We start from the raw sequence: 13,330 nt of genomic DNA, 5'->3' as shown, positions 1-13,330 counted from the left end.
CTCCACCCTGCCCCCACTGCCTGCCTCTCTGTCTACTTGTGATCTGTCAAATAAAGAAATAAATAAAATATTTTTTTTTAAAAGGCAACTAGCAATCTTTGCCACGTAAAGAAATGAGCTTTTTGCATTTTCTACTCTTATAGATTTTGTTATCCCCTTTCTTTCATTCATTAGCACAATCAAAAAGTAGCTTGTCTTAGATTAGATGAATGCTGCCCTAGACCAGGGGTTCTCAGTTGGGGGCAATGTTGTTCCCTAGAGGTCATTTAACAATATTTGTGCTCCAAGCCTGTGCAGCAGGAGGTTGCTTTGGAGGACACAGGATATCTGACTCTTTTCAAGGATACAATCTAGAAGTCCAATAAAACAGTTCTGCTGTATCTCATCAACTGTGTGACTTTGGGCAAGTTACCTGACACCCCCCCCATTACTCAGTCAGTAAAATGGGGACCATAATAGTTCCTATCTCACTGGGCTGCCCTGAGCATTCACAGAAAGTCCTTAGAACATTACCTGGCAAGACTCCTGGATGACTCAGTCATTAAGTGTCTACCTTCGGCTTGAGTTGTGGTTCCAGGGTCTTGGGATCTAGCCCCACATCGGGCTCCCTGCCCAGCAGGAAGCTTGCTTCTTTTTTTTTTTTTTTTTTTTTTAAAGATTTTATTTATTTATTTGAAAGACGGAGATCACAAGTAGGCAGAGAGGCAGGCAGAGAGAGAGAGAGAGGGAAGCAGGCTTCCCGCGGAGCAGGGAGCCCGATGCGGGGCTCGATCCCAGGACCCTGAGATCACGACCCGAGCCAAAGGCAGCAGCCCAAACCACTGAGCCACCCAGGCGCCCCAGGAAGCTTGCTTCTTTCTCCCCCACTCCCCTTGCTTGTGCTCCCTCTTGCACTGTGCCTCTGTCAAATAAATGATTAAAAATCTTAAAAAAAAAAAAAAGGAATATTACCTGCCAATAATATGTACTCAATAACTGTTAGCAACTAATAAGTCTAAATTTCACATAATGTGCTTATACAGTACAATCAAGATGGGCTTGATTTACTTGTACCTTCTCCTTCCCAAACAATTTAGGTTAAAACCATTACATAGGGCAGAACAAGGTTGATGTCTATGCTGAGAGATAGTCTGGCATGGGGTGCTGGAGCCCCAGTGGTGTGGTGAGGGCATCTATGTGGAAGAAGCCTAGCATCAGGGATGGAAGATTGGCTACACACACACACACACACACACATATTCATTTCTAGTTCTGCCCAGTGAGAGGGCCTTGGAGCAGCAGTACCCAATTACAATGAGTATAATGAGTACATGTAGCATCCAGATCTTAGCTTCTAAATGCCATTCTCCACTAAAACAAATCAATACTCCTTGGAGAAATGGCTGATTCCAGGGCTAGGACAAGGAAAGTACAAGATGAGCCCAGAACATTTCGTGCCAGAACACAAGGAAGTGCTCAAAGAATCACGGAGATATGTCAAAAGGACACATCGTTTCACAGTATTCCCTCCCCTAAATACTTAACGATTTGAAAAAGAAAAAGGCAAGTTCACAGTGGGGAAGCCTGGCAGATGAAACTTCGATTAAGTGATCTAAGTGAACCTCAGAACAGGGCAAATTGCAATTGTGTGCCCCAGACAGAATGCAATGAGAAGAAAACAGATGTGGTGGTTACCTGTAATTCCAATAATTCTTGCCTCCTGGTCTTCACATCCCTCCTGTACTGAATAGAGCTGATTTGTGTAGCCAGTAAGGTATTCCAGAAATGAGGGTGACTCCCAAGGCTAGGTAAAAAGCTCTTGTGTTTTCACCTTACTGACTTGACACCCTTGCTCTGGGGGAAATAAACTGCCATCTTGTGAGGACCCTCAAGCAGCCCTGTAGAGAGGTCCACATGGAAGGAACCGAAGCCTCCTTTTTTTTTTTTTTTAATATTTTATTTATTTATTTGACAGAGAGAGAGCAAGGAGAGGCAGGTGGAGTGGGAGAGGGAGAAGCAGGCCCCCTACTGAGCAGGGAGCCCAATTTGGGGCTTGAGCCCAGGACCTGAGCTGAAAGCAGCTACTTAACCCACTGAGCCACCCAGGTGCTCCAGAACTGAAGCCTTCTGCCAAGAGTCAGCACCAAATAGCTAACAACATGAGTGAGCCATCATGGAGAGGATCCAGTAGCCCCAGTTAAGCCTTCAGATGACTACAACCCCAGCCAACATCTTGACTCCAACATCATGAGACAGTAGACGAAGACTCAGTTAGAGCCGTTCCTAAATTCCTGACCCACATAAGATAATGTTTGTTGTTCTAAGCTCTTGAGTATGGGGGCTTCTTGTTATGTAGCAGTATCCAACAATGGAGACTCTCCCATAGATAGTGCAATGCCAGCACCTAAATACAGACATAGTATCTCATTTATTAATAGCAGTATCCAAATCAGAAACCCTGTCTTAAAGGGACAACAAGTATTCACTTCAGTTATAAAGAGATACTTTATATGTTTGCTGCATATTTTTCTCAGTTCGGGAGTTCATCAGCCTTTTGTACAGACACAGCTGTCTTTCCCATGATGTCTTTGCTTAGATCTGTTAGACATTGACCAACAGTATTTACCACAATTGATTTTGCAGGATTCAGCTGAAGTTTATACAAGCAGATTTCTACTTCACCAGCCTTTGTCCAGATCCCATCACCACTATTCCTTCAGCATGATGATTTCCTTTATCTGGCTGCTGTCATTTTGCAAACATTTACACTATCAAAAGCTATTTTTCAATTGATTTCTCCTCCTGCCACCCAAAATGTCATTTGAGAAAAAAAAGTGATCAGGGCCAGGATCAGTTCTATTAGTGAATATTAAACCCTCCCTCCATCTTTATCACTCTGTAGATAGATAAGAGGTGGACCCTGCCTTCAAGAAGTTTTCTCTTTTGTAAAAGAAACACAACATAAAATTATAGACTAGCCAGGGCTCTCTTAGTAACGTATGGGCCTGTATCCATCAGGGTCCTGGCACATGTAAACTTGATTAATTTGAGGAGGGTTTAATTAAGGGCCTTGGTTTCCCAAGGTATGAACAGTATTTAGGGATAGTGTACTGCAACACCAAGGACTCTATCACTCTTAGGTCTGAAGGGATGAGGGGAGGGGGTGGTTACCAAAATACTAAGAAGCTAGCTTTGGGGTAGGGACCATTGCCAATAGCTATGGCCTTCACAAGGGGATGTAGCCCTCCCTGTGACTCAACAAAGAAGGATATGGAATGATTCATATCTTAGCATCACTCTCTTCCCACCCTCTAATCTTCTTATATCTCCTGTTGGTCCAACAGGAGCAAGAGGGCAAGATGCAATTCATGGAGGTTGTTTCCCAGGGTCCACAGCAGGGTGGGAAAGGATGGAGAAGGTCTCTAGAAGGAAGGGCAAATGGAAGATCTCCACATGAGACTACTTTAGGGGTGGATGAGATCTAGGATCTGGACAGGAAATGATCGAGGATCATTTAGGGAAGCCCCAGGAAAAAATCCAGAGGGACTTTCAGCTGGAAGGAACTTCCACATGGGGCACATCATAAGTAGGCCGACAGAGAATAGCCCAGATGGTCAGGCTGTGAGCCTCAGAGAGATCTGGGAGCATACTCGCACAGAAGGTAGGGGAAAGGCAGAACTGTGATGTCAGGAAATTGCCCCTTAAATGAACTACAGTCTCCTCCACTTATGAAGAGACCATTTTTGAAGGGAATAGTTCTGAAGAAGGGTAGGAATGTTGGGGAGGGTGCAAGGACAGCTCTACGAGAAGGTCTGGTCTCCCTATCCCAGAATTTGTGTCTTCTTGGGGTTCTCCCACAATCTTCTCTTCCACTGCACCTGGATCCTAGGAGCCCTTTTGTCACCAGCCCAAATGCAAATAAAACCCATCTGATTTGGTTTGTCCTTTCCACAGCTGTAAGAGGCTGACATTCAAAATGAAAAGAAAAAAAATTATATTACTTCCAAAGCAAAAACAAAATAACCGAGAAAAAGCAAACACCCAGAAGTAAACACACACACAAAGGGGGAAAAGGCATAGTGTATGTGTGTGTGTATTTAACTTACAATTATGTAAACTCTCAAACATATACAAAGGTCAAGAGAAGAATATAATGAATACTTCTTACTTGTTACTCAGCTTCAAAAATATTGAATGGAGGCAAAGTGGACTTTACCTCCATTTTGACCTCCAACTTTCTGAGTTTTTCTTTCCAGCTTATCTCTGAACTCAGGCAAAAGACCCTATAGGCAAAGCCCATGATGGAAAGTGAAACCATCCTTCTCAAGCCATCAGAACTGCCCCAGCCAGCAAGACCCTGCCCGTGATTCACCCTAAGACAATGATGGACCTGGCCTTTACGGCCACCTACCTGTACCCACCAACCTCTGTCCCACATTTTCCTTATATAAAGTACAGTATTTTCAGAGCACCTAGGTGGTTCAGTGGGTTAAGCCTCTGTCTTCAGCTCAGGTCATGATCTCAGGGTCCTGGGACCGAGCCCCTCGTTGGGCTCTCTGCTCAGCGGGGAGCCTGCTTCCCCCTCTCTCTCTGCCTGCTGCTCTGCCTGCTTGTGATCTCTCTCTCTCTGTCAAATAAATAAATAATAAAATCTTTAAAAAAAAACAACAACAAAGTACAGTTGTTGGGTCCCCCAATAATGGGTCCATGGTCAAAGGAGCAACACTGGTACAAAGCAAAGGTCAAGCAAAGCTTTATTTTGCGCCAAGCATCAAGAATCAAACTGACCGGCCAGAGACGTCTCTTGCAAAGAGGCGACCCCTCTGAATGTTACTACCCAGTCTCTGCCTCCCAGACTAACTTTTATAGAGCAAAGGCCATATGGTTGGGCCTGACCACACACAGGTGGCCAATGAGATTGTAACACACAAAAAAAGCTGCACAGTCATGGTAGGTCCCACACGGGTGGCCAACTGAACTATAATTTACCCTATAGTAGACATTTGAACTAGCCTATCACCTTGGTCAGAATTAGTGCCCAAAAGGTGGGGGCCCACACTTCCTTGGTGGCTAGGGAGACAGTATGCACGCTCTCCTGATTAGATGTCTCCACCTGCCCCAACTCATCCCTACATTTGGGCTATTATCTCCACCTGAGCTGATCCACCCTTGTATTTGGGCTTTGTTACCTGGGACTGGTTTCCCGAACTTACTTTCAAGTAAATTCCCCTGGGGGAGCAGGGTCAATTTAAGTTTTACCACATAAACGACAAAATGGCTGTTCAACCGAGGTGGGGCTGCTCTGGCTAAATAGGCCCTTACACACAGTAAGTACTTGGAGACAGTCTCTGAGACGTTAGTCCACTCTTCCCAGGGTTGGCCTCACTGAAATAAATCTCTTTCCTGTTTCCCCACCAGTCATCTCTCCGCCTTCGAATTTTGTCATGTGTACCCCCACCCACTTCTTTCCTCTGTCCCCTGGATTATACAGATGCAAATCTCAGATATATTGTTGTAGCCGTGAATACATCAAGAGCTTGCACTGTATAAGGGCATAAAGCTCAGTCCTGATTTCTCATCTCAAGGTTTTCCAGAGACTAGAACGCCTTTATCCTAAGCTAGTATCATAGTTATTAAATGGACACATGAGGGGCGCCTCGGTGGCTCAGTGGGTTAAAGCCTCTGCCTTTGGCTTGGGTCATGATCCCAGGGTCCTGCATCGAGTCCTGCATCAGGCTCTCTGCTCCGTGGGGAGCCTGCTTCCTCCTCTCTCTCTGTCTGCTTCTCTGCCTACTTGTGATCTCTGTCTGTTAAATAAATAAATAAAATCTTTAAAAATAAATAAATAGGGACGCCTGGGTGGCTCAGTTGGTAAAGCAGCTGCCTTCGGCTCAGGTCATGATCCCAGCGTCCTGGGATCGAGTCCCACATCGGGCTCCTTGCTCCGCAGGGAGCCTGTTTCTCCCTCTGACTCTGCCTTCCACTCTGTCTTCCTATGCTCGCTCTCGCTCGCTCTCTCTCTGACAAATAAATAAATAAAATATTAAAATAAATAAATGGACACATGACTGAATGTTACTACCCAGTCTCTGTCAGAGTAACTGTTGCAAACCATGTCCCAACCATGAGAGAACACCTGTCTCAACTGCACTCCTAGGCCCTTGTTCCAGTGAGGCCCCCGGGGGTCTGCCTATTCACAGCAGAGCCCTGGAGAAACTGAGTCCTGGCTCAGGCTGAGCAGTCCAGCTAGCCGCACCAGGGCCAGGAGCTGCATATCAACCACTGTGCCCAGGTGCCCGCTCGTGCAGGGACTTAGTGAATGTTGGGGGGGGGTGCCGATAATGGTGGTGACAAGGACCTGACCAAATCCTGTTAAGGACTCGGGACCAGAGATGACTTGACAAAGATTTATTTACCAAAATTCAGCTTTGAGGACTTAAGCTGAATCTAAGTATGGCAGAGTAGGTTTTTGGTTGTCGTTTGTTTTCATTTACCTTCTCCAGAAGATGGGAAATTTAACAGAAGACGCTCTGTCACATCACACTGGAGACATGTGACAGGTTGGACAGCTGGGCTTTTGTTATGAGGGCTGGTCTCCTAATAGTCTCTCCAATTCAGTCACCTGTCAGGGCATCTGACTGAGGGAGCCCCTCAGTGACGGGGTCAGACCCTGGAAGAAAGGGTGAATAGATAATCTGAGGATGGGCTGTGGGTGCAGGGGGAAAAGGGAGAGAAGAGGCAAGTAGAAGGGCATGTTCTGCCTCTCTCTGGGATCAGAGGACATGTTGGCTCTACACAGGAAGAGGAGCCAAGTGACAGAGCCGTTGAGCCGCTCTGGAATCTTTAGGCCTCCTTGTGGTTGTAAAACACTTTTATTCAAGACATCAGAACTAGGGGAGAACTTGAATGGTTCACAGCTGAACCCTGCAGGGCACAGACTGTGCTGCCCCCTCCCTTCAATTCCGGGATATCTATCCATGGAGCGTTACCTCAGGAACAAAGCAGTTAGCTGCTAAGACCACCCATGAGACTTCTCGATTCCACCTGAGCAGAACTCCTGTGACGTTCCCAGTGATAACTGTGAGAAACCTGAGAAAGGGGGCAACTCAGACGCCACCTCTGGGCTTAGTTTGGGGACAACTCCATCGAAGATGGACTGAGGGTTGATGCCCTTTCTTTTTTTTTTTTTTTTTCCAAAGATTTTATCCATTTATTTGACAGAGATCACAAGTAGGCAGAGAGGCAGGCAGAGAGAGAGAGAGAGAGGAGGAAGCAGGCTCCCTGACAGGCAGAGAGCCTGATGTGGGGCTCGATCCCAGGACCCTGAGATCATGACCTGAGCTGAAAGCAGAGGTTTTAACCCACTGAGCCACCCAGGCGCCCACTGAGGGTTGATTCCAAAGAGTAGGTGGATAAATCCTACCCAAACTTTTCTGGGACCAAAAAAAAAAAAAATTTCGTTCAAGTCCACATTCTTTCCCCCTTTTCTAGGCCACTAAGCAGCTGGGATTTCTGCTGAACCTTTATTTATTTATTTTAATTTGTTTTTGTTTTTTTTTTTTTTAATTTGACAGCCCGATGCGGGGCTCGATCCCAGGACCCTGGGATCATGACCTGAGCTGAAAGCAGAGGCTTTAACCCACTGAACCACCCAGGCACCCTGTGTGCTGAACCTTTATTATACCAAGAGAAAGCCGTAGACTGTTCTGTGTAGAAGAGGCACGCAGGGTAGAGAGGTTCTGGTGAGAAAGAACAGATTCTGAATGTGGGTGGAGAGGCTGAAAAAAAGGTCACCAAAGTCAGAAGAGAAAGGAAAGAATTTCTCTCTTGAGCCAAGGTGTGTCCTGCCCGAGGGCCTTTGACCTTGCTATTCATCCTCTCCCCTGAGCCTCTCTTCTCTCCTCCTGACTGATCCTCCTCACTGGGTAGTTAGTCCCTTCAGAGCATTCATCAGAAGAGATCATTACTGTTTGCTTATGTTTCATTTGTCCCCCCCATGAGACTGTAGGTGCCCCCAAAGCAGGTCTCAGGTGTATCTTGTTTGGCATTTTCAACCCAGCACCTACTGCGGTAGGTGTCAATGAGGATTTGTGAAAGGAAAGAACAGAAGAAGGGAGCGCGCTTTTGATGGGGGAGAAGCTTCTACAAGGAGAGGTCTTTAAGCAGTGCTATATAGCAGAATTTCCCCTTTTTTTTGCTATCCCTTTAAGAGATTAAGACTTAAATTACTCTTCAGTGCTATTTAGAGTCAAATTTGTGTTTTAAAAAAAAGAGGGAGACTTCATGCTGGCTACACGGGTATATTCACTTTGAAAAAATTCATTGAGCTGTAACCTTATTATTCTGTGCACTTTTCTGTATGTATATTCCACTTAAATAAAAATTACATTAAAGAGAGAGGGTGGGGGGAGAGAAAGACGCCACACCGTGCCCAGGTGTATAAAACTCAAATCCAGGCGAGAAGTGGAGGGGAAGGCAGAGGTGGGGGCAAGGACCAGAGTGTATTAGAAGAAGACAGGAGAACACAGCTGGCAGTGTAAAAGACATACACGGAGAGACTGAGGAGGGCGGCAGGGAGGGCCACCTAGGGTCAGACTGGTGGCCTCACACCTGTGAGGGGTTTGGGTCTGGTTAGAAACTACTGGAGGTCAGTGTTTACAGTTTATACCGACGCTTTCCCAGGTTTGGATGCATAAACATCTGGAAGGCTTATTAATCAGCAGACTCTGAGACCCATGTTCAGAGACGCTGATCCAGAAGGTTGGGTGGGGTCATGAACCTGCATTTTAGCAAGCTTCCCAGATGATTTCGTTAAAGATTATTCTCTGGTCATAGTCTGAGGAACACAGGACAGCCCTTACCTCTCCCATTCCGCCCAGGATCCTGGGTTTTTGTCTAGTATTTGTTGAAGATCAAACATGGTATCAAACTGTATCAAACACAGTATCAAAATGAGCATAATGAGATAGATGATTCTAGCTTAGATCAGAATTTATATCCTGCTGGAGAAGGACACTTAATTGGCACTTGCAATCATCTGGCAGTTTTCGTTGGTTTTCTGGTTAACAGCACAGGCTCTAGAACCAAAACCTGGGCTCGAACTCTGGAGCCATTATTGAACTTCTCGAAGTTTCTTCAACTGTAAAACAGGCATCGATAATGGGATTGACTTCACAGGTGATGAGGATTAAGTAAATTACCAAGGAGAAGCACTTAACCCAGATCCTGGCATGTAAATTCTCCTTCAGTAGTAACAACAATCCTTATTCCCTTTGCAGTCCTCCTCTCCAGCCCTTCCTCCCGCAGTCTTCTCCAACACTGAGTAATAGAAATAACTGGAGTGGACAGGGCCCCAAATATCTTGCAGCCTCCCCCCACTGACTAGCGCCAGGGCAGCCAGGCAGGGAGAAGTCTGGCCTCCACAGACCTCTATCAGCATCTGTGTGGGAGAGCTTTCCCACTGGCACTCTTGATCTATAATACACACACACACACACACACAATTTTTTTAGTGCTAGGTCTAACTTATTTTAGGTCCTGGATTTGTGATTCCAGATTGGTTAATTAGCTGACATAGTTCTGCATCATGAGAGCATAGACCTACTGGCTTTCCTCGGAGATTAAGAAATCAGTGAAACCAGGAAAAATCACCAGAGGGGGAAGCAGGGTGAGAGTCAAGATCTTTTTTATTGTCTTTCAGGAGCATGGCCAGCGCCCATTCCTCATCACCTCTCCACCCATGCAGCTTGAGTGCCAATGCCCCAGAATGCTGGAACTCACAGGCTGGACTTTGTAAGCAGGCAATGGCTGGACTTGAGAACAACCCTTCCCATGGCGGGGCTTCAGTTAGCAGATCTGGCAGTTTATTTGTCAATATTATTTGTTGTTAGCTTAATTGTAGGAAAATTGAAAAGTGTAATGCAGAGCCACAAAACCCTTAAGGCTGGTTAATCTTTTTGGATTGTAACCAATGTAATTTTTATTAGCTGATCCCATCTTGATTATAATACGCAGAGCCCTGGAAAAGTAGCTGAAGGCTCCAAGTCATGGTGTGCACAGGGAATAGACAGGCTCCATCATTTGCATTTTCTGCCAATGAGAGAGAAAGGGCAGAGGGGGCTGGATTGAAAGACCTGGGCTTGAGATGTCAGCGGGAGAAGGGAGCAGTCTCCAAGAGAGATGCAGAAACGATCTTGACAGTCCCATGAGGGGTGGAGCTAGGCTAAGCAGGATTGGGTTCCCTGCCCCATCTGCTGAAGGCACTCATACTGCAGTGTGCTGCAGTTGGAACACTGGAGTAAGGGTTATGGCTCAGAATTAGGAGGAAACAGAGATAAATCCAAAAGGCCTTCTGTGTTGGTTTATTTATGATTGTTTGAAGAGTCCTTCTTCAATGTTATAGTTCCAAGTGCGGTGGCATCAAGAATTGGAATGGTATTGGGCACCTGGGTGGCTCAGTTGGTTAAGCGTCTGCCTTCAGCTTAGGTCATGATCTCAGGGTCCTAGGATCGAGTCCCACATCAAGTCCCACTCAGCAGGGAGTCTGCTTCTCCCCCTCCCTCTGTCCTTCCCCCCACTCGTGCTCTCTCTCTCTTTCCCCCTCCAACAAATAAATAAAATCTTAAAAAAAAAAAAAGAATTGACAAGTATCTATAACTGAGAATCTGAAATGTTGTGAGGCTGAGGGTAACAGCCCCTGGTCCCTCCCTGGACTTTGATCTTCTGTGCCAGAAAATGGGGAACAGACAGTCTCATCCATTTGACAGCCCCAGGAAAGGAGATCTCCTTTTCGGCTTTGACAGCTCCAGAGAAGGAAGGAGCTTTGCACTCTCTTGTACCCAGTCTAGCAACGATCGCCTTCCAAAATGCCCCTCAGTACCCAGTCTAGCAATGATCCCTTTCCAAAAGGTGAAGTTGCGGGCCAGAAACACTGGGATTCTACTGACACTTGACTGATGCTCTTGACCCCCAACCATAGAGTAAATGATCCAGCAACCTATTCTAGACAAATGGGGAGCCTAGAGGCAGCACATGGGCATTTTTTCCCTTGGCCCTCTTATGAATATAAATATTTAGTGCATGGTGTTTTGCAGAATTAAATCTCTGAGCCTAGATTAGCCTGGTAATATCATTATGTCGATACCAGGGATGAGCTACCTGTGACTGCTGTGTGTCTTCTCATTCGAGGATGCCTGTGATGACTTGATGCCCTTGCATTTGCCAGGGCAATCATTAATTGCATATGAAACAGTTGGTGTTTGGCTTTAAGGGAAGCTGATTGGGTCAGTCACTGAGTGTTTGGCTCAGTGATCTACAGCTGGCTCTTTGCTCCTGCACTCCTGCTTTCTTTTCAAAGCATTCTTACTCAGTGTTTTTGGGACCCCCTGAGGAAGAGGCAGTGAAACATAGGGGGTTTTAATCTGTGTTTTCCTTTGGGCATTATAGCTTTAATTTTAATATTTTGGATAATAAAGAATGATTTTAAATTAAATTTGCGAGACTGCCATCTGTGATTGTTTGGACTTTTTCCTCCTCTCTGGCGGGTTTTTTTACTCAATTCTTTCTGAACGTTAGCAAGAGTGGGTTGAGGGCAGGTGGAGAAAGGCAGCAGAGTCGTAGGTGAGCCCAAAGAACTAAGCGAAATGGAGAAAGGCTTTGATCCCTGGCCTCTGGCCCTGGGAGTTGGTGGGAAAAGCGTGGTGACTTGCGTCATCACAAAAGTTACCTGGGATGTACTTGCAGTTTCCGATTCTCTCCTCTTGATTTGATTTTGAGAAAGTGATTTGCCAGAGGCAAACTGTGCCTCAGTTTGCCCATTGGTCAAATAAAGACTTGATTTTCCCCCACGGAGTTACTGCCGTAGTTTTGAGACAGTTCTGAGAGCAGCTCCTGGGACCCGGTAATTATCACTACCTACCAAAGGCTAAAAGGGTCGCAGGGCTTCCTTGTGTTTCCATAACTAGAGTTAAATCCAAGAAATATCTAGAAATATGTTCTTAATCCTGTCGGCGAAATCCAGCAAGAAGAATTTTCTACCCTTCTAAGGGAAGGGAGGACACATTTACCGTCCCCACCGCAGACCACGGCATGAATGAGTCAGACACACAGCACCACTGAACACACATATGCTGAGCGAAATGCCAGAAAAAATGAAAAAGCACCTGCCAGCGGAGGGGTTGCTATGATGAGTGACTTGGCTAGGAAAGATGGGATGGGGGGGAGGGCGTAAAGCTCGTAACTCCTTTTTTAAGGAAAGGTGGCTTCTTGGAGGGGTCACATTTTGCATTTGGGGGAAGAGAGAGAGACTGAGGAGTGGGGCAGGGAGAGGATTCCTGGCAGAGCACATGGACCATCTGAGCAGAAGCCTTAAGCAGAGGACAGTGCAGTGATCAGAGTCTGAGGGGAAGGAGGTAGACCTGGGGAGGGAAATAAACCTGAGGGTGAGGAAAGCTACCTTAAGAGCTCTCTGAAATGAAAATAGAGCATAAACAATTAGCAAGAAGCTGCTAGAAGCCTGAAGTTGTGGGTAGAGCAGAGGCTTTGTTAGCATCTGAGTGTTTCCTCTACATCTGCTCCTTCCCCACTGTCTCCCGTCCTTTCCCACCATCTCCTACCCCACCGGCTCCCTTCCTTCACTCCAAACTCGGTTTTTATCAGATTGAGGGGGGCCCCGGCCACTTCCCCACAGGGGGAAGGCCTTCCCTGCATGGGTCAGAAAGCAAAGGTTCATGAAATGACCTTGAAGTTCAGGGAGGCAATAACCACGGCTCTGCGCAGGATGGAAGCTCGGTAAACAAGTATTTATCATGTTTTTAAGACCTCACATGAGCATCCTTTGTCCCACATGACGCCTAGACTAAGAGATAAGCTTGGAATCTCAATCAATCTCTCTCTCTCTCTCTCTCTCTCTCACACACACACACACACACACACACACATTCTCTCCCACCTCCTCTTCCTCTCTCCTCTCCAAAAGTCCTGGTTCTCCTAAATACAACCTTGGTATCCCCCCAATAGTAGAAAACAACCCCAACAAGTGCCTATGAAAAAAGCCTTTAAGACTCATGAATATTTAGCTCGTCCTCATGTAAAATATATGACTTTGTGTAAGGATCAGGCGAACGAGGTGCATGATTTTTTTCTGATTTATGGGCCTGGAGACGGATTATTCATAGCAGAGCAGCTGTGTGGAAAGATTCATCCGCTGCGAAATGTGATTGTACATCAGGCAGTGTGTGGGAACGGAGCTATGACTAATGGCTGCTTTACATATAAATGAGAAGGTTTGTGCTAGGAACTGTAAAAAAATACAATCACTCAGCTGACGGGCAGGCTCCTTATCGTGGGTGCA

Source organism: Mustela nivalis (genome assembly GCF_964662115.1).
Source record: "Mustela nivalis genome assembly, chromosome: 2".
NCBI classification, from domain to species: Eukaryota; Metazoa; Chordata; class Mammalia; order Carnivora; family Mustelidae; genus Mustela; species Mustela nivalis.
The sequence above is the reverse complement of the archived record's forward strand: the minus strand, read 5'-3'. Positions refer to the sequence as shown.